Here is a 20228-nt window from a genome sequence, read left to right on the forward strand (position 1 = left end):
AAATGGCAATAAGACTTAGCATTGATTTATCAGCAGTGGAAGTCAGAAAACAATTGAGCATCTTTAATATGCTGAGAGAAAATAACCATAATTTTATACCTGGCAAAAATATATTTTAAACCTAGCAAGATTCCATTTTAAGAACAAGGGGGAAATGGACATTTTTCCAGTGAACAATAGCTGAAAGAGTTTTCCATCAATTTATCCTCACTAAATGAAACCTAAGAGAAGTGATGAAGGGGGTGGGTTGGGGGAAGGAATTATAAGCAAAAAATGTAGTAAACATATAGGTAAATCTTAACAAACATTTCTGGTTTAAAATGATAATAGGTAATCTGTGAGATTAAAAAAAAAACAAAAAAAAAGATAAAATGAAAACATGGGGCAAAAACGAAACCTAAATTGGTAGAGCATGATTGGAGTTAAGTGATCTAAGGTCCTTGCATTGTTTGAGAGGAGAGGAAAGATACTAATTGGCTTTAGGCTTTGATAAGTATGCATGCTAATTTCTAAAGAACCACTAGAAAAGGATCTAGAAATAAAATATCTAGAGGACCACTAAATGCATCATATAGAGAATAAAACTTCCAAACTACTACAGAATATATAAAATAAGACAAAAGAATTCAAAAGAAAGCAAGAAATAGAGAAAAAGAAATATGGAAGAGGCAGGAAAAATGGAAATAAAATGAAGAAATAAATTAGAATATACATGTAATTACAATAAATATAAATGCATTATGTATTTCAGTTAAAAGACAATTATTTTCAGACTGCACAAAAACAATATCCAGCTACATTTGTACATGTCACATATAAAAATGCAGCTTAAATAGTAGGACACGAAGAGTTATTTATATTAGAAAAAATATATTATGTTTTTATTAACATATTAGAAATGAAAACTTCAAAAGTAATTAAGCTGTCAGAAAAACAGAAGTTTTATACTCTTAAACACAAAAGTTTAAGAAGAATAAAGATATAAACAGAAATTAAAAAGAGGCTGAATGCAGTAGCTCACACTTGTAATACCAGCACTTTGAGAGACTAACGCAGGAGGATCCCTTGAGCCCAGGAGTTCAAGACCAGGCTGGGCAATATAGCAAGACCCCATTTCTACTAAAAAGTAAAAAAACTGGCCAGGTGTGGTAGTGCCCCATATAGTTTAAATGATAATATGTAATCTGTGAGATTAAAAAAAAAAGTAAGCAAGCATATAAATGATATCACAAATGAAAAACTGTGATGGCACAGAGATTAAAAATAAGAATTAGAGGCTATTATAAACAATCATTATGCCTCCCAATGTTAAAACCGAGATGAAATCAATAAATTCCTAGAAATGCATAAACTGGCAAAATGGATTCACAAAGCAATAAAACACCAGATTAGTCTTACTATAAAATAAATTGAATTAGTAGTTGTAATCTTCCTAAAAGAAAATACAACTTCCAGATAAACAGATGACTACTATCAGAAGGTAACTACTATTTTGAGGTATACATAATTCTAGTCTTATACAGACTATGCCAGACAATAGAAAAACTCTTTGACTTATTTTAAGAAGGATAGAAAAACATTGATACCAAAATTTGATAAGATCAAGGTTCAGCATTGAAGCCAGTAAAAAAGAAAAAAATTTGATAAGAAAAGAGAATTACAGGACTTCTCACGCCTGAACATAGGTATCTAATATATGTGCAAAATTTGGAGTGTGTGTGTGTGTAGTATAAAAATTAAACTGTAGCCAGGCACAGTGGCTCACGCCTGTAATCCCAGCACTTTGGGAGGCCGAGGAAGGCAGAGCACCTGAGGTCAGGAGTTCGAGACCAGCCTGGCCAACATGGCAAAACCCCAACTCTACTAAAAGTACAAAAATTAGCCGGGTGTGGTGGCGCACGCCTGTAATCCCAGCTACTCAGGAGGCTGGGGCAGGGGAAGCTTGAACCTGGGAGGCGGAGGTTGCAGTGAGCCGAGATTGCCCCACTGCACTCCAGCCTGGGCGACAAGAGCGAGACTCCATCTCAAAAATAAAATAAAATTAAAAAATTAAACTGTATACCTACCTCACACTATACACAAAAAACAATTCTGGGTTGACTCAAGACTGAAATATAACAGCCAAATAGGCACTTTGTAAATGAAGAAACACGTATGACCAATAAACATAAGATGTGTAAGCTTATTAATAACCAAGAAAATTAAAATGAGATTATTTCACACCTACTAAATTGGCAAAAATGTTAAAGTCTGACAATATTAAATATCAGTGAGAATATGAAACAACAGAGACACTTAATGTTGGTGAGGGTGTTAACTGGTGCAGCCACTTTTGCAAACAGAAGGCATTAAGATGCTGGAGAGCAGTGAGCTTGCCTCAAGATCTGTTGTGGCCAGCAGAGAGGACCCCATTTAAAGACCACCAAGTGGCTAAGACTCAGGTTTGGGCCAGGCCTGGTGGCTCATGCCTGTAATTCCAACACTTTGGGAGGCCGAGGCAGGCAGATCACTTGAGGTCAGGAGTTTGAGACCAGCCTGGCCAACATGGTGAAACCCTTTCTCTACTAAAAATTCAAAAATGAGCCGGGCACGGTGGTGCATGCCTGTAATCCCAGCTACTCAGGAGGCTGAGGCAGGAGAATTGCTTGGACTCGGGAGATGGGGGTTGCAATCAGCCGAGATTGCCCCACTGCACTCCAGCCTAGGTGACAGAGAAAGACCCTGTCTTAAAAAAAAAAAAAAAAAGACTCAAGTTTGCTGCCCATGCACACAGAGGTGGGACCAAGTCAGCAGGGAGTGCCACACAAGTTCTGATAAAGCCAAGAGGATGACCAGGCTAACATATTTAGCAACCTGGATCACTTACTGGAACCCAACCTATCTTTCTTTCTTAACTAAAATAGAATGGAGTAGGTCAATCTGGATTAAGTATAGCAGGAATGATAACATCTTGTAAAATTTATGCTTCAACTATACATGCTATCTTTCTTTTTTTCTTTTGAGACAGAGTGTCACTCTGTTGCCCAGGCTGGAGTGCAGTGGTGCAATCTTGGCTCACTGCAACCTCCGCCTCCCGGGTTCAAGCGATTCTCCTGCCTCGGCCTCCCGCCAGGACACCTAGCCAAATTTTTTTTTTTTTTTTTTTTTTTTTTTTGAGACGGAGTCTCGCTCTGTTGCCCAGACTGGAGTGCAGTGGCATGATCTCGGCTCACTGCAAGCTCCGCCTCCCGGGTTCACGCCATTCTCCTGCCTCAGCCTCCCGAGTACCTGGGACTACAGGCGCCCGCCACCATGCCCAGCTAATTTTTTATATTTTTAGTAGAGACAGGGTTTCACCATGTTAGCCAGGATGGTCTCGATCTCCTGACCTCGTGATCCACCTGCTTCGGCCTCCCAAAGTGCTGGGATTACAGGCGTGAGCCACCGTGCCCAGCCAACACCCAGCTAATTTTTGTATTTTTAGTACAGACAAGGTTTCACCATGTTGGCCAGGATGGGCTTGATCTCTTGACCTCGTGATCCACCCGCCTCGGCCTCCCAAAGTGCCAGGATTACAGGCGTGGGCCACCGCGCCCAACCTATACATGCTATCTTATAAAAACTTTTGTTTCATCTATCCACAGCATACATACATATACGTAGTGTACAATATATCTATATCTTACTGTAGGTCTTTGAAAACCACTAGACTAGACTATGTGTTATAAAACCACAGACTTCAACTACCAGTATAGCTAAACAAGCAGCTCCCAGAAGGCAAGAAACCTTGCCTCCAAGAGCAGAGGCCACCGAGCCTAGGGACCCTGAGTTTGTTCCTCCTTCATAAGAAATAAACAGAAGAGCAAGGCTGACATTCCTTCCCACATGCACTAACCTAGACGAAGAACTGGGGATGGGGTAGGCGAGACAACCTGAGGGAATAAGCATTGTTTTCCTATGGAAGACTAGAATTACCTTAAGGAACTGTTTGGATTAGCAGATCCAACTAAGTTTTTTAATGGGTATGAAAAAAATTTACTCTTTCTCTTGACGATCAATGGGTGTGTGCTGGGGAGGAAGGCTCACTGTAGACAAAATGAACAAACTGCATTTCTCTGCACATTGGAGTTTTCTAGTGAATGAAAGTGATGACTGTACAAGATGGAGGAAGAAGGTTGTGGCCAGGGAACAAGATGCACAAAGGCTGGGAAGCTAGAAGGACCACAGAAAGTTTGGGAGTGAAGAGACATTGACTAGATCCTGGGGCATTCTCTGAGCAGTAATAAGTGGGGCAAGATTATAAAAGAACTTGCAAGTGAGGCAGAAAAAGAGAGACTTGGTAGACTGGGCAATGAGAAGCCATCAAGGTTCTTTTTTGAGACAGGGTCTCGCTCTGTCACCCAAGCTGGACTGCAGTGGCGCAATCGTGGCTCACTGCAGCCTCAACCTCCCAAGCTCAAGCAATCCTCCCACATCAAGCCTCCCGAGTAGCTGGAACCACAGGTGCACACCACCACGCCCGGCTAATTTTTGTATTTTTTGTAGAGATGGGGTTTCGCCACGTTGCCCAGGCTGGCATCAAGGTTCTTAGTAGACAAGGAACACAACAACATTGACAACATAACAATAAAAATAGCTACAATAATTTCAGTTGCAACCACGTGCCAGGCTCCGTGCCAAGTGCTTTTCAGAGACTCATGATTTAGCCCTCCCAATAATCCTTTCAGGATTTCCACATTACTGAGTTTTATTTCCATAGTACTTATGGAAATATTACCTAAGGCTGGAGTCTTAGGTTAAGTAATTCGCCTAAAGTCACACAGCTGTTAAGTGGCAGGGAGAGGGTCTGAGAACAGGAAGTCTAGCTTCAAAGCCCATATTTCAAGAGGGTTTTAGGGACAGAAGTCTTCCAGAGCACGATCAAGGTCACTCGTAGTTTTTTTTGGAGGGAAGCACCAGTAAAGGTTGTGGAGATGAACAGGGGGTGGATTTTAAAGAAAGCAACAAGAAGCCCTGGGGATAAATTAGATACATGCGATGTAAAACGAGGGCGAGGGCGAGGGCGGGGGCGGCGGCGGGGGCGGGGGTGGCGGTCCAAGTTTTCTAGCCTGGGAAATAAGGATAATGGTTGTAACCGGGGGAGAAAAAAATGAGGGCCCTTATGGATAATTTCTGCCTGAATGCTTAACTCTGAAATTATGCCACTCCTCTTGTTCCCATTTTTCAGACTAAAAAACCACTCTGCCAGGATCTTCATGTTGAAGCTTAAAGGGACTATTAAAAATGATTATTCTAAAACATCTACAGTTGCAAGACTGTAGAAGGAGCTGAAGAGGAAAGAGTGGTAGTAGAACCTGCTGATGGCCTGGCCACGTGGCTTTCAGGCTTTACCATCTCAGGGCACGCCAGCCCAACTGCCAGCTGCTACCAATGGCATCAAGAAGTCCCTGAGAACCTTCTCTGGCTGAAGACTACTCTGACAGCTTTCATACATCTCAAGTACTGGGATCAACACGCCCTGAGAGCAGTCTTCAACCCATGACCGAAAGCAGCGTGGCTGGCATAGGCGCCCCACGTGCCCCACTGCGGCTGAGCTGCACCGCCCACAATGGATCTGATGGGATAACTCACAACTGGCTGCCTTCCCTTCCTCATTTCCCTCTCCTGCACCTACTGGTGTCTTCCTGGGATGGTCTCCCAAGTAAACCATCCACCCTTCAATCCTCCTTGCAGGGTCCGTTTCTAAATTAAAACCAAAGGCATAATATCTCCAGGAAGGATCTCAGGAGAGTGGCACTTCAGTCTGTCCATATCTGCTTAGAATATGAACTTCAAAAGAGCCACATTTGGGGATATCTCCAGTTAAGAAGCCTATGAGAATTACAGAACAGGGGATAATCTATCTGGGAAAGACTTTTTCACCCTCGTATCCCTATCATATGTCACAGTTCCTGGTATGCAGTAGGTGCCCGATGACTGCTCACTGAACGAACGTGAGGATGATTTGTTTCCCCCGATTTGTGCATATGTCTTTGGCATTTCCCTTGATTGATCTTTTAAAATAATTTCATACATGTGAAATATGTGAAATCAGACCTGTGAAATATTAATTAGTTCCATCAAGTTCTGATCATTCACCTGAACTCTTTAAGAGAATTAGAAAAGCGGCAGACACACATTTCACTGAAAATGTCTATATCTGCTCCATTGCTAGTTCCACCTGGTCACACGTATACTAGGCACAGTGGCATGCCCAGTGATGATTTAATTTTTAAGTTTCCCCTACACTCTTGAAAGAGCAGAGCTCTTGCTTAGATGAAAAAATCAAGCTGAACCCCAACCTAACTTGGTCTCTGTAGACTTTATATGACTTAGGGGTACAGGGGAGCCCCAAAAAGAAGACTGAATATCTTGCTGATCTGCTGACTTAAGCCAGTTTTTTCTTATTCTGAAAGAAATCAAGGAGATGTCAGTGTATCTGCACACCTGAGTTTGTTGAGCCATTCAGACCAAGTATAAAAGTGAGTGTTGCCTAGGAAATCTGTTTTGTGTGTTAGACATGCTGCCAATTATAGCCAGTTAGACTGGGTATAATCTTTGGGTAATTCTGGAATTAGCACTTTTTATTTACCAAGTAGGTAAACGTGCTCAGGGATGGACGAAGAGAAAGTCAAAAGGTGAAGACAAAGAAAAATAATGAGGCTGGGCGCGGTGGCTCACGCCTGTAATCCCAGCACTTTGGGAGGCCAAGGCGGAAGGATCACAAGGTCAGGAGATCGAGACCATCCTGGCTAACACGGTGAAACCCCATCTCTACTAAAAATACAAAAAATTAGCCCGGCGTGGCGGCGGGTGCCTATAGCCTCAGCTGCTGGGGAGGCTGAGGCAGGACAATGGCGTGAGCCCGGGAGGCGGAGCTTGCAGTGAGCCGAGATTATGCCACTGCACTGCAGCCTGGGCGACAGAGTGAGACTCCGTCTCCAAAAAAAAAAAAAAAATCACTAACAAGGGACCTAAAAAGCCCCTTCCATCACTAATGGTCAGATGTGAGAACACAGAATGTGAAGAAGCAAAATCCTATTTCCGGTGGGAATTACAGCAAATATTCCCCAACCCATCCTGCATTTTTTTCCCCCGGAAGGGAACTCCATTTTCAGTGTGGAAGGGGAAGTCTTCGAACCCTGGGACAGAAACAGTCAGAGGAACAGTTGTGAGGTGGTCAGTCTCCGGGGAAAGCCTGGGATTTGGAGTCAGGGGACTTGACGGTGAGAGCTATTAATAGTCGGGTACCAAAGAATGCGTGACTCTGGGAACACAGTTGCCTTGGTTTCTTCATCTGTAGAATGAGACATGAATGCATATTATCATTAGGTATTAGTAGCAGTATTATTAAGCTAATATGAGAACCAAATAAAATAATGCAGAGAGCAGCATCTGATAAATGAAGGCCCCTTGCCAGTGTGATGTGATTTTTCTGTATCACGCAATACTGCCACACTTCCCCAGAAGTGTCAAGAGGCCATTCTAAATGCTGAATCTAGTCACAAGAAACAACATGATGGTCTTAATGTAGAGATATTTATTAAATAGTCATTATAGAGTCACTGTTTTATTTTAAAAGTTGCAAAAGTATTCAGTTTGCTGAATTAGGAAATTTCAGAGTGCAACAAGAGTTCTTAAACTGGATGGGTGTGGTGGCTCACACCTGTAATCCCAGCACTTTGGGAGGCTGAGGTAGGAGGATCACTTGAGCTCAGGAGTTTGAGACCAGCCTGGGGAGCATAGGGAGACCCCATCTCTACAAAAATAAAAAATTAGCGGGGCATAGTGGTACACATCTGTGGTCCCAGCCACTCGGGAGGTTGAGGTGGAAAGACTGCTTGAGTCCAGGAGTTCGAGGCTGCAGTGAGCCCTGACTGCGCCACTGTACTCCAGCCTGGGTGACAGAGTGACAGAGTGAGACCCTGCCTCAAAAAAAAAAAAAAAAAAAAAAATGCCTGGATGCGGTGGGCCACGCCTGTGATCCCAGCACTTTGGGAGGCCGAGGTGGGCAGATCATGAGGTCAGGAGTTTGAGACGAGCCTGGCCAGCATGGTGAAACTGCATCTCTACTAAAAATACAAAATTAGCCCAGTGTGGTGGCACACACCTGTAATCCCAGCTACTCAGGAGGCTGAGGCAGGAGAATTGCTTGAACCCAGGAGGCGGAGGTTGCAGTCAGCCGAGATCGCGCCATTGCACTCTAGCCTGGGCGACAGAGCAAGACTCTGTCTCCAAAATAAAAAAAAAAAAAAAAAAAAAAAAAAAAAAAACACTCTTACATTATCTAAAATCTAAACTTGTATAATATACTAAAATCCCTCTCCAAGTGGGACCTGCTACTCTCTGAACCTTAAGAAAGTGGCATCTGCAAAGGCACTGCAAAGGTACTAGGCACACATTTGAAAAAGCCATCTGTTAGCAACCTCAGCAAGGTCCTGGTAACTGGCATGTATCCTTCAGTTCAAAAAGAAAGTCCCCCAAACCATGACAGCTTAATGCTCACTCCCAAAGAAGCACTGCTCCATTATCATGAATACGCCCTGGGACGGTTCTGTTGGTTACACACTCACTCTTCTTTGAAAGGCAGGTGAGAGGAGGAAGGGGATAGCTTTAAACAGCCTCAACATGAAAAGCGTCAGTCAACACAATTCAATAGTTAACCACGATCATTTCAATCATTTCATCGTTACCACAGCCAACTATTTGGTCCTTATGCTAGTTTCATCTTTGTAAAGGAAATATTTTATATGTAATTTTTTTTCCCAGCACAAATTGTTGGAAGATCTTTGGCTTCCTGGAAAACTTATTTTAATTGTCATCTCTAACCCCATGCAGGTAGTAGAAACATGGCAAGCACAATGAAAGTAACAGGACAATGTACAGAGGGGTCTGTCCTTTCTACTTCTATAGACTCCTCAACTGAGCTGCCTCTGAGAAACAATGCAGGGAGGTTGGCTGCGGCCATGAGCAGCACAGTTCTACTGTGGTTTGCCTGAATGAAGAGTCTCCTGATTTCTCACCTCCATACCAGGCAGAGGTGAATCTAGTGATTGTGAAAATCAAGAGTGGAACTGAAGGGGATTCCTCTGTCTGCCACCCCTAGAAATCCTCAATACTGACAGCTTCTGGGATGTAAGGGGGAAAACTGAGCCCGATCTCAATACTGCCATTTCAGAACAATCTCATCATTGAGGAGATAATGTGAATATATTTGATGATATGCAAATATCATCTGTGTGTTATCATTTTACTCAACACTCAAAACACTACTGAGTCTGCCAAGCAGATTTATATAGCTTGGCAAATTTTCATTTCATGAATGACACTTCATATGAAATTATTTTCACTGACTAATAGAATAACAGTGAAAGAACAGATCTTGATGTGGAAATAGAATAAAGCCATGCATTCCAGCAAAATTATAACCAACTCATCTCAAACACCCCCATATGATGTTCCTACAATTTATAAATAAAAGGGGCCATGGTTTATAAGTAACCCCTAAAAATATGCCTTCCCTCTCATTATAGACTGGGCCAGGGCTCTTTCATGCTTGTGGTCAGTCATCTTTTTCTGTATGTATGTAGGCTTCCTAGGGTACACTGTATTACATCACTAATTGCCACCTTTTTCCTACTCACTATGAGCACAAGCAACCTCTTAAATTGTCAAGGCAAAAGTTCTCTCTTTCGCTAAGAGGTTCCAGGGCTCTGCAAGCAATTCCCCAAGGTCTTCTTTAGAGAACATTTTAGAAGCAGTGGTTTGCAAACTGTGTACACAGTGGTACTGGGTTCCAGAGTGTGCCCTGGGCACAGCCCAGGTGACAATAGCAGGCTCTGGGCTCCTAGTTCCCTCAGAGCAGCTCTGTTTTTATTTGACTCATATATTAGGGTCTTGCATAAGATTCTATTTGGTGCTAAGTAGAAAACAAAAATGATGTCTATGAAGATGTGTGCAAACCATTGCAAGAAATGGTTCCGTCTCCCTCAGGCACTCTTAACCTCCCTCACCAGGCTGCTCTCTGCAAATGGAGGCGGATGCATTTATTTTCCTTTAAAGAAGCTTACCCTTTTCTCCTCTTCCCGAATTTGAAACATCTAGGAATTGAAGCAATTAAATATATTCATTTTCAACATTCAGAAACTAATCCAGACTTCTGCACAGCAAATCCTTTCAAAGTTAAAATTTGTTTTTCTCATGTGTACTATAAACTGGATTTAGCCAACCCATCCCGAATTTCGATTTTTTTTTTTTTTTTTTTTTGCTATCAGCAAGGTTGGCATATACCTGACGTGTATTCTTTATGGACCTTTTGTTATAAGCAATGAGAAGAATGAAGCTGCCTCTTTCTCTTTACCTCTCTACACTAATCCAAAATCGACACTGGCATTTGGTTGGTATTCTGGAATAATTATTAGAAATTTGGCACAGCCATCCAAAAACAGCAGCTTCAGTGAGTGTGTGAGTAACTAGCTGACAACTGAAAATGAATTGGAATTGTATTGAACATCTTGTTCATTTGTATTAGGAAAATAAGTTGCACATGGTCGTACCATGATCAATTTTCCTAATTACAAAATCAGAAAGAAATAAACCTAAATGCCACACGTTTGCAGAGAATGAATTGTACCACTCCAAAGCCCCTTTCGAAATGAAGTGCTCTGAGCCAACTATTTGCAAGACAATAGAGAATGAAGGTAGATTCTAGAAACCAACAAATCCCATTCATTTCCTTCAGTTTGTAAAAACAAGCAACTGACATGTTTCCTGCCAATGAACACACTTGCAGATAAGAAAGCTCCCTACAGGAAATCCTTGCTAAAAGAGACCAGTTGTGCCATTAAACTTAATCTTCTTTACCAAGTCCCAATCAGTTAAATATCTGGGTGATTTAGCATATATTTCATAATCCCATGTTGTCAAATATTTAACTTCTACAGTATATATTTCTATGACATACATGCAGAATATTAAATAAACATTAAAATAGAGTTAGGACTCTTCTCCTCCCCACTCCCCATGCAATTAGTTGATGAAAATAAGGGAAATTTGCTGCTTTTTAGAAAGACCAAATTGTTAATTGAACAAGTTTTAAAACTGACCATTATCAATTAAGATAAAGCTATTCAATGCCTTAAATTGCCATGACTTAAACGAAGACATTTCTAAATGATTATCAAGAACATAAAATCTAAAGACTGCCATTAACAAGATTAGAAAAATATAAGAAATGTATTTGCTTTATATTTTACAAGGTTCAATGTTGATCCTCAAAGTCAAAATTTAGTACAGGGCCTCTTTGGTTATTTTTCGCTTAGCAAAATGAACGGGGTTGGGGGTGGAGGCTAGGGGAAGGGGAGGTCTCCAAACTTTTTTCTTTATAGTCCTTATGGAAATCATTACCAAGATACTGGAAACATTTGCAATTTTGATACTGGGAACATCTCAATTATCCTAAAAACAAAAGCACTCTTCCCCATCCACAAAAGAGGAAACTTTTCTATTATAAGTCAACTGGGTAATAATAATGGGATTTTTGAAAGAGCTCTTATTTTCATTTAGATTTTCCTTTCCCTGGTTAGCATCTGAGAACACCCTCTCTTATATTTCCCAAAGTACCAGGCAATCTTCATCCCTCCCCTTCACCCCCACCCCCAACCCCCACCACCCCACACACAAACACAGCCTTCAAAATGCCACCAGTCTGTAAGTTCCATTGCTTGAGTTCAACTTTGAACCCTCTTGTAAACACAAACACCTCATTATAACTTCCCCCGATGAATCCTCATCCACAGGTAACGTTCTAACCTTTCTGGCTCTCAAAAGAGTTTTGTTCTAACTGTAGACACACAAGTCAGTTTGATCCCACAATTAAGTGTTCAAATACATTGTTCTTAGCCTTCCCTTGCACAGGTCAGAGGCAGCAAAATGCAAAGTAAGCCTGGGGGCACATCCTTGGTTTAAGGCTCTTTCCTCAAATATTTCCAATAAAAATACAGTTATGAAATCTAGGAGACCGCATTTTTGGTTGTTGTTGTAAAATGACCTTGATTTGACAGGCACGATCTCAGGTTTCAACAGATGCTGTGGGAAAGCTTACAGAAGCCAACATGTTCTCCAGGCATCTGTGATGACATGCAGATTTTGTTTTTGTTTTTGTTTCTTTTTAAGTGGTGGTCATGGCAGAGTATGTATGTGTAGTGGGGGTGGGGTGGGGTTACTCCTCTCGGTTTCCATGACAACCATGTCTCCACTCATCGGTTATTAGATACAATCCACTTCCTGTGTCTAAATTTTTAAGCCAATCAGAAAAGTGTTTATACATTTAACAACTTCTGGGACAGTGCTTCTTTAATGAAATCGCTTTGAAGGCTCAAATGAAGATGTTCCTGGGCTTTACAGTTTGTCTTACAGATATAACATTTCACAATGTTTACTAATTCATATTCTTGTATGGTGCAGAATGCCCTTCTTCTTGGATGTGAAATGCATTCGCCTCAAAGCAGATGCCACAATCTCTTAGAATAGTGTGCAGGCTGATTTTGATTGTTTGCTTTTCATTGTCTTTTCCTTTCACTGTCACAGTTCTAGACTTAGTGCATGAAACGTGCTAATGCACCAGGCACTTAAATTATCAAAGTAATGATACAGTTAAGCATCCATCTACTGATGGTCCTTTTTTTAAAAGACTCAGATCAAAACCCGGTTAGGAATCATTATTCTAAGTTGAACAACTTTGCATTCTACAACTTATGAGCAGAAGTCATTGAGAATGTATTGTAAAGTGCTGTATCTATACGTGTAAGCTAGTAGCTGACGTTTGCAAAGAAATTTGTCACCAAAATGGCCTACTTTATCTGGATAGAAACAACAACAAAAAATTAAACATAAAGGTATCTCGAGCAAACTGCACCCGAATGAAAAACAGACTCTGCAGAAATCTGTGCACAAGAGGGCTATTTGAAACTACAGCACGATTTTAAAAGAAGGTTTTGGGTGACTGTTTTCATAAGTCTCAATCTAACTGACCAATCAGTGTGAGAGTTAAAGTGGGCTCCAGTCATTCGTGCAGCCTTCAGAGCTCTGCGCCCTCCGAGCTGCTCTCCTCTCCAAGGCAGAGTCGGCGATCAATGAAAAACAGGGAACAAAAGGAATATAACAGGATGTCTTCCTTAGCTAAGGAAAACGATTCCCTTTTTCCTCAATGAGCCAGTCGCACCCTGCCTACGACAGCTCCACACGGGAGCTTCCAGCAGACCAGTCCTTTCGGGTGAGGCACATTTTACATTTGCAATCATGTGTCCCAACTGCTAGCAAATGTGTCACCTTAAGCACAGCCTGTGACGGAGGGCTCCCCGAGCCCAACCAATTGAAACTAATAAATTAAATAAATTAATAATCCCACAATTAAAAGCTCCCGAGAAAGATTGCATTTCCCTTCCCCAAATGTCATCCCGGGAGTATAAACAAAGCATGAAAAATAGTCTCTTCAGCCTTCCCAGCCGGCAATCATGGTTTTCCCCTCAAAACAATGTTTCTCCAAAAAAGAGAAATCTTATTATTACCCTCAGTGGAAGCTCATCTGTAGATGTCATATCAGGATAACCCGTTACAGTATTTGAAAAGAGGCTGAAACTGCCCATAGATTTGACACTGTTTATAATTGATAGCAAAACAGTTGCGACAGCAATGCTGTAAACTCTGCCCAGCCAAACAAACTCCACATTTAACACGTTCCTTCCTTGAAAATAAAAGTAACGCCCGGGGAGCCCACAGAAGTGTGCTTCCCTAAAAGTAATTAACAGAATTGCATCAATTATTTGATTATTTTTATAAATATCCATTTGTCTGCAATTTTAAAAAAAAAAATTAAAAAGCGACTATCCACACATTCCTAAGAAACTTTTTTTTTTTAATGAACTTACTTTTGAGACAAAACTAATGAAAATAAGCAACTTGCCATGGCTGGATCTTTCCCATTTGGGCTGCAAGCTATAAATCAATCTGAAACCAGGTGGAAACAGGGGGGCGGACACCTTAAAAAAAAATCAAAGGGTGCCCCAAAATGCAGCAGCCTGAACACGGAGGGCTTCTCGTGACAATGCTAAACCCGAGCAGATTAGGAGGCAGGAAATGAGCCCCATTTTCGTTACCTTCGATCGCCTGCCCCCCCGCTGCTTCTCGCGGCCGCATTGGGGGGCTGCGGCGACGCTGGACTCGCGGGTGGCCCCGCCGCCGGGTCGCGCCGTCTCCCGGCCGAGCTGCAGCAGATCGCGGCCGGAACCCCGGCTCCTGCGCCCGGCGCCCGCCCGGGGTCGGCGGCGCGGCTCCCACCCGGGCCTGGAGCCCTGCTGGGTCCTAGTGCGCGCCGCGCGCCCGCCTCGCGGCCCGGTCTGCAGCCCGCACCGAGGGCAGGCAGCTCCCAGCGCCGCGAGTCTCCGGGAGAGGCCGCCACCCCCTCGGCCCCTTGCGAAAGCGGCCGCGGGGTGTGCGGATGAACTGGAGCTTAATGTCAAATCCTGGCACAAGATGTTCAAAAGAAAGACATTGGCTCCAACTGAACTCTTAGAAGGCAGATGCTAGGATCTGCAGCCCGAGGGTAAGCGTAGGGGCAGTACCTGGCAGACAGAGGTTTGCCGGGTGCACTGGTGACATTGGCTGTTCACAGACGGTGAGACGCGGTACAGGATCGATAAAGATAGATTTCAAAAATAGAACGCTAAAAAGAAAAAAGATTGAAAATGTGTGTGTTTAAAACAATGTTTTAAACTGTTTTTCCCAATATTTTCCCCCTGTTGACAACAGGCCCTTTTGCATTTCGCCTTCTTTTACTTTATAATATGCTCTTTTAAATAACAAAGCCCCATATGGCTAAACATGTAGTCATTTGATTTTCAAAAGACCTCAAAAATTGCATGAAAAGATGCACTCATGTATCTCCTAAGAAATCAACGAGAAAGAATTAATGGTGGCATATGGCGTGCCTCATAGAGAAAACTTAATTACAAATTAAAACAAATGCGAAAATTCACAAATTCAGTAAACTGAAAGTAAATTATGATCCTAGATGTATACACAAATCAGCTCATGTACAATTAGGAAGACTGTAAATTCCAGGTTTCTCTTTCACAAAGGGGAAAGGGTGTTTGTTACAAGAACTCATATCAGATTCCCCTCGTTTGCCCCCCAAAAGGGCTTTCAGCAACCTCTTGGCACATTCATTTACTGCAGCCCACCTGGAAAGCAACTTTTAATCTTGCAAGTGCTCATTTAAGAGGACAATTCTATTAGCCCTTAATTCAAAATAAAAATGCTTTAGTTTGAAAAGCCTGTTTGAAAGGCTTCAAGACTGGGAGCTTTTTTTCAGTCTTTGATATCACCAAGTTTGAAGGTCACATTTCTGTAAAACTGCTAATAACAATGGCACTGTGGTTTACACCATAAGGAAAATCAAATATGTGCTTTCTGATTTCTATTTTTGAAGCAGAAAAAAGTCCCTTTGAAAAGTACTCTTGCCCTCCCCCTTTCCAATTTTAGCTAAATACGTGTAATGGAAGATTTTTAGTATTAATTAAACATCAAAGGCACCTTCTCTGATGCCTTATATCCACGCCAAGAACTAGTTGTCATATGTTACACTTGTCAATCTTAAATTACTTGCACATACATCTCATGCGATCTTTACCACACCTCTGTGAGAAAGCAGATACAATAATCTGCAATTTTCAGATGAGAAATTGGAGGTCCCAAAAGGTAAAGTGACTTGTTCAAAAATCACATGGCTGGTGAGCAGAGCAGCTGGAATCCCATCCTGTCTCTGTTTTCAGCAAGCCCTGTTTTTTGAGTGTATCACCTGGCCTCCCAACTATCTCTCTGTAAGTACTGTGGAAAATGAAGCATCCGAAACAAAAACGCAGGTAGGTTTTTTAGTCATCATTTCTTACCTGTCTCAGAGCAGCAATTTACCAGCAAGGAAATATGAGGCTTGTTGGAAATATGTTAGTCTCTGCTAAAATGAGAAAGATGGCTAGGAAGACCCACCCACACTGGTCAGATTTCTGTCCTGGAGCTGCCCAGGGCAACCTGGCAGGCAGAAAACTTCAAACTCTGAGGCTGAGCAATGCCTCATCCCCCATACGTCTTTTTGCTCTTTATCAGAAATTAAGAACTGACTCCACTTGACACATGGAGAAGTAGGGTTTTCTTAAATTGAACTTGGGTTTCTATGAGCAGTCCAGGCGCCGAAAGGCCTCAGAAACTCCGGAAATTCATATACAAGGTGGCCTATTGTGGGATCCAGGGTGTCTCTGTCCAGACCTGGTGACCCCTGGAACTTCGATGGGTCCCTTCTCAGCCCTCCTGCACCTGTGGTAAAGTCACCACCCAGTTGTGTGTGTGGCGGTCCCCTTCCTCCTCCTCTCTGCCCAAAAGGAAATGTAACTTCTCTGATGATGTGTCCTTAAATACCAGCCAGGTGACGGGCTGGGTGACATTTAACTGGAAAAAAAAAAAAAAAAAACCAAAACAGAAACATTTCATTCTGAAAAGTGATTCATTCCTTTTCTTGTGCTGTTCACAAGGACGGGGCTAGGCATGGTCATATCATTGGAAAATGCATACAACCTTCCTGGAAAGATTAATGCAAAACTTACTTGATGAATTCATTTGATCCCTTTGTTGAAAACTGGTCTAATTACTTTATAGTCACACCATCCATGTGCCTGGCAAATGTTGCAAATGCTAGGCTCAAAACAATCTTAGCCCCAGTAGCAAATGATGAGAAGCTGGGAAGAAATGCTGGTGGTGAGCTCAGTTCACCTCTAGCTCAAAGTTAGAGCACACCAGAAAAGGTACCGGTCAGGAGAAACTGTCCTTCATTCATTCATTCATTCATCCATTCATCCAATTGTGTATGTAGCGAATGTTGAGCAAGGTACTGTTCTAGGCTCTGGGTAGAAAAAATAAAGTTTTCAAGCACTCTTATCGTATGGAGCCCACAGACAGACAAACAATTGCAGTGCAGTGGTATCAGTGGAGCAGTAAAATCATGACACTGGGGATATGAGGGCAATCTGGCTGCGACATCTGTCATCCCATCGATCTCCAGGGTTGATTCAGCTGATCTGGCTGGCTAGGCAGGTGTCCCCTTTCTCCTTCACCGCTCCATCTGCGTCCCTCCTGAAGCTGCGCACTCCATCGAAGAGGATGACCGTCCCTGATAGAGGAGGACTGGTCTTTGGTCAAGGGTGTATGAATAGCTGCGCTCCCCTGCTAGAACCTCCAAACAAGTGTGCTCAGATCACTGGTGCTCTATATTCAAACACCAACTGCCCTGGTCCTGGGCCAGTTGTCTTCTAAGCCATTCCAGGCCTGCCCTTTGCTCTGTATTGCTAGGAGCTGTCTCTGGCAGGCTGAGTTTCACAGACGCTTGGGTCAGTTGGTTGGTGGCTGGATATGGCTAATGAGGGGCACTGGAGGAGTGGAGGATGAAAAGAAGATAGAAGCTAGAGAACATCATCGTGTCCCTCCTGCCTCTGATGGCATCTCTAGCAGTGGCTGCATCTGGCTGAGGCTTCTGTCAGGTGACTCTAGGCCCTGGGATCAGGTAACACTGCCACTTCCTGTTAACTGTCCAGCATGGGGACGTTCTTGGCTCTCTGCTGGGATTAGTTTCTGGGTGACTTCACTGAGATGCACATGAGAGTGGGGAAAAGAAAGTCCCGACTGGAGAGCACATCCTAGGCACTGGGCAAAGGCGTGGGGGGAAGAAAATGCCAGGCGGGCCAGTGCACTGCCTGGGGAGCAACAAGGCTAAAGTGAAGCCTTCGGATAAGGGGGTGTCTGCAGATCCTGCTGGAGACGCCAGCAGGATCCAGAGTCCACCGGGGTTTGAACTTGATTGTGATTTCTACTTGGGAAACCCCTTTATCTCCCTTTAGCCTTTGCTTAAATGTTCCCTTCCCAATGTCTCTTGCTCCTCCTCATCCTGCTTTTTTCCTTCTTCCCTTCCCCCTTTCTAATACATTACTATTTACTTACATTTTTGTTATCCATTATCTGTTCCACCACACACACACACACACACACACCGAATAAAGTTCTACAGGGCCAAGAATCTTTGCTGTATTCAATGATAATTTACAAGAACATAAAAGAGTGACTGGTACATAGTAGGTGCTCAATAAATTTTTTTAATGCATGAATAAAGTTAATAAATAGAAAGTTATTTGTAGTAGTCAGAGTTCTCCAGAAAAACAGAACCAGTAGGATGTATTTATTATAGAGAGAGAGAGAGAAAAAAAGGGATTGATTATAAGGATTTGGGTCATGTGATTAAGGGGGCTGACAAGTCCCCAGATTTGCACCCAGCAAGCTGTAGGCCAAGGAGAGCCAATGGTGTAGTTCCAGTCTGAAGGCCAGCAAGCTCCAGACCCAGGAAGAGCTGATATTTCAGTTGAGTTTGAAGGCAGGAAAAAAACCAATGTCCCAGCTCGAGGCAGTCAGGCAGGAGGAGGTGGTCCCTCCTACTAGAGTGAGGGCCAGCCTTTTGTTCTAGTTGGGCCTTCAGCTGATTGAATGAGGCCCACTCACATTAGGGTGGGTGTCTGCTTTCTTCATCTACCTATTCAAATGTTAATTTATTATTATTATTATTTTTTGAGACAGCCTTGCTCTGTCACCCAGGCTGGAGTGCAGTGGCGTGATCTTGGCTCACTGCAACCTCTGCCTCCCAGCTTTAAGCGATTCTCTTGCCTCAGCCTCCCAAGTAGCTGGGGTTACAGATGTGTGCCCTCATGCCTGGCTTATTTTTGTATTTTTAGTAGAGATGGGGTTGCGCCATGTTGGCCAGGCTGGTCTCAAACTCCTGGCTGCTTCGGCCTCCTAAAGTGCTGGGATTATAGGCATGAGCCGCTGCACCTGGCCTCAAATGTTACTCTTATCTGAAAAACACCCTCGTAGACACACCCAGAATAATGGTTACCCAAATATGTGGACACCCCATGGCCCAGTCAAGTTGACACACAAAATTAACCATCACATTGTAAAAGACTGTGTTTTACCAGGATCATTCTAGAAAGTGTATGGAGGATGATTTACATCCAAAATGTTTTAGATATCAGAAGGCAGGGTGACTTATTAGGAGGTAACTGTTATCCTAGTTCAGATGCAGACCTGAAGGAATTCATCATTGGTGGCTTCAGATGACCCTTCAGTGACCCATGGGTGGTGTGTGATGTTACACACACCAAAGGCATCACACAGACACAACTCTCGGAGGAATCCATCAGAAGTGCAATGCCTAGAAAAGAACACAGTGGATAACTCGGGGGGTCCTGGCTGCCCCTGCAACAGGCTGAGGACAACAGTGTCTTCTGGCCACTTTAACTACTCAGTTGCAGTAGACACAAAGCGGGGTGGCAACATGGCTCCTTTTGGGGGGATTTCTCATTCCACGCAATGGTCCTGGTGTTGAGTGGGAACAGCAGGATTGGGCCCAGGGTGGGCACTTGACAGCATGCTGGGCACTTGACCCCATGCCAGGACAATTAGGGTCCTCTGAAGTTCCCTAACTGAAGCCAGGGGAAGCGAGGATCCTTCTCTTCACTTGGACTGCCAAGCTTGGGTGCCACCAGTAGCCCCATCCTTGGTTTGCAGGCTCAGAAGATGGATAACTGCGTAACTATTAGCCCAAGCACAACGTTAAAACACGATGAAAGCCCAGTATAAACTTTGGATTATCCAAACAAACGTTTTTCCCCTCTATCATCATAAACAGTTTAGAATAGGCTGTATATATCGCCACTGTTTATATACACACAGGGATGCACCGAAATCCTCACTGTACTGGGAAGATCCCCGGAACACTCTCCAGCTTTCTAGATATAGGTGGTATCAGGTTATACTGAAAGAAAGATTTTCCACTTGCTTCTTTATATGCTTCCAATTGCTATAAAATGCCACCCGTCTTCACCCTATGAAGTCACAAGCCTTAACATTCCCCATGAAACCGATAGCCTCACCCTTTCACTAACTCAGGCTTAGGAGATGGTGAAATCACACGTGACTTGGATGTCATTACTTTTACCCACCATTTTATAAGGGATTTATTGCCTCTTAGCGGTGACAGCACTAAATCAGTCCTATGAATCTATGCTTGTCAAGAGGAGTGGACAAAACTCACTTTGATTCCTTTGTCTCTCTGATAT

At 43.0% G+C, this 20228-nt stretch overlaps 1 protein-coding gene across 11 annotated transcripts in view; it reads right to left on the reverse strand.

Moving 5' to 3' along the window:
* FOXN3 (forkhead box N3) overlaps positions 1–14352 on the reverse strand; it is a 459693-nt gene extending 445341 nt beyond the window's left edge. For 4 of the 11 annotated variants that reach the window (XM_054530375.2, XM_024232073.3, XM_063715685.1 and 1 more), the window contains exon 1: positions 14175–14327. The gene's annotated coding sequence lies outside the window, so the exon portion shown is untranslated. Of the gene's footprint in view, positions 1–14174 lie in introns of all 11 variants that reach the window. The other 7 variants (XM_063715684.1, XM_024232075.3, XM_063715680.1 and 4 more) reach the window with 5 other exon arrangements.
* Between the last annotated feature and the right edge of the window lie 5876 nt (positions 14353–20228).

Source organism: Pongo abelii, chromosome 15, assembly GCF_028885655.2.
Source record: "Pongo abelii isolate AG06213 chromosome 15, NHGRI_mPonAbe1-v2.0_pri, whole genome shotgun sequence".
In the NCBI taxonomy this organism is placed as follows: Eukaryota; Metazoa; Chordata; class Mammalia; order Primates; family Hominidae; genus Pongo; species Pongo abelii.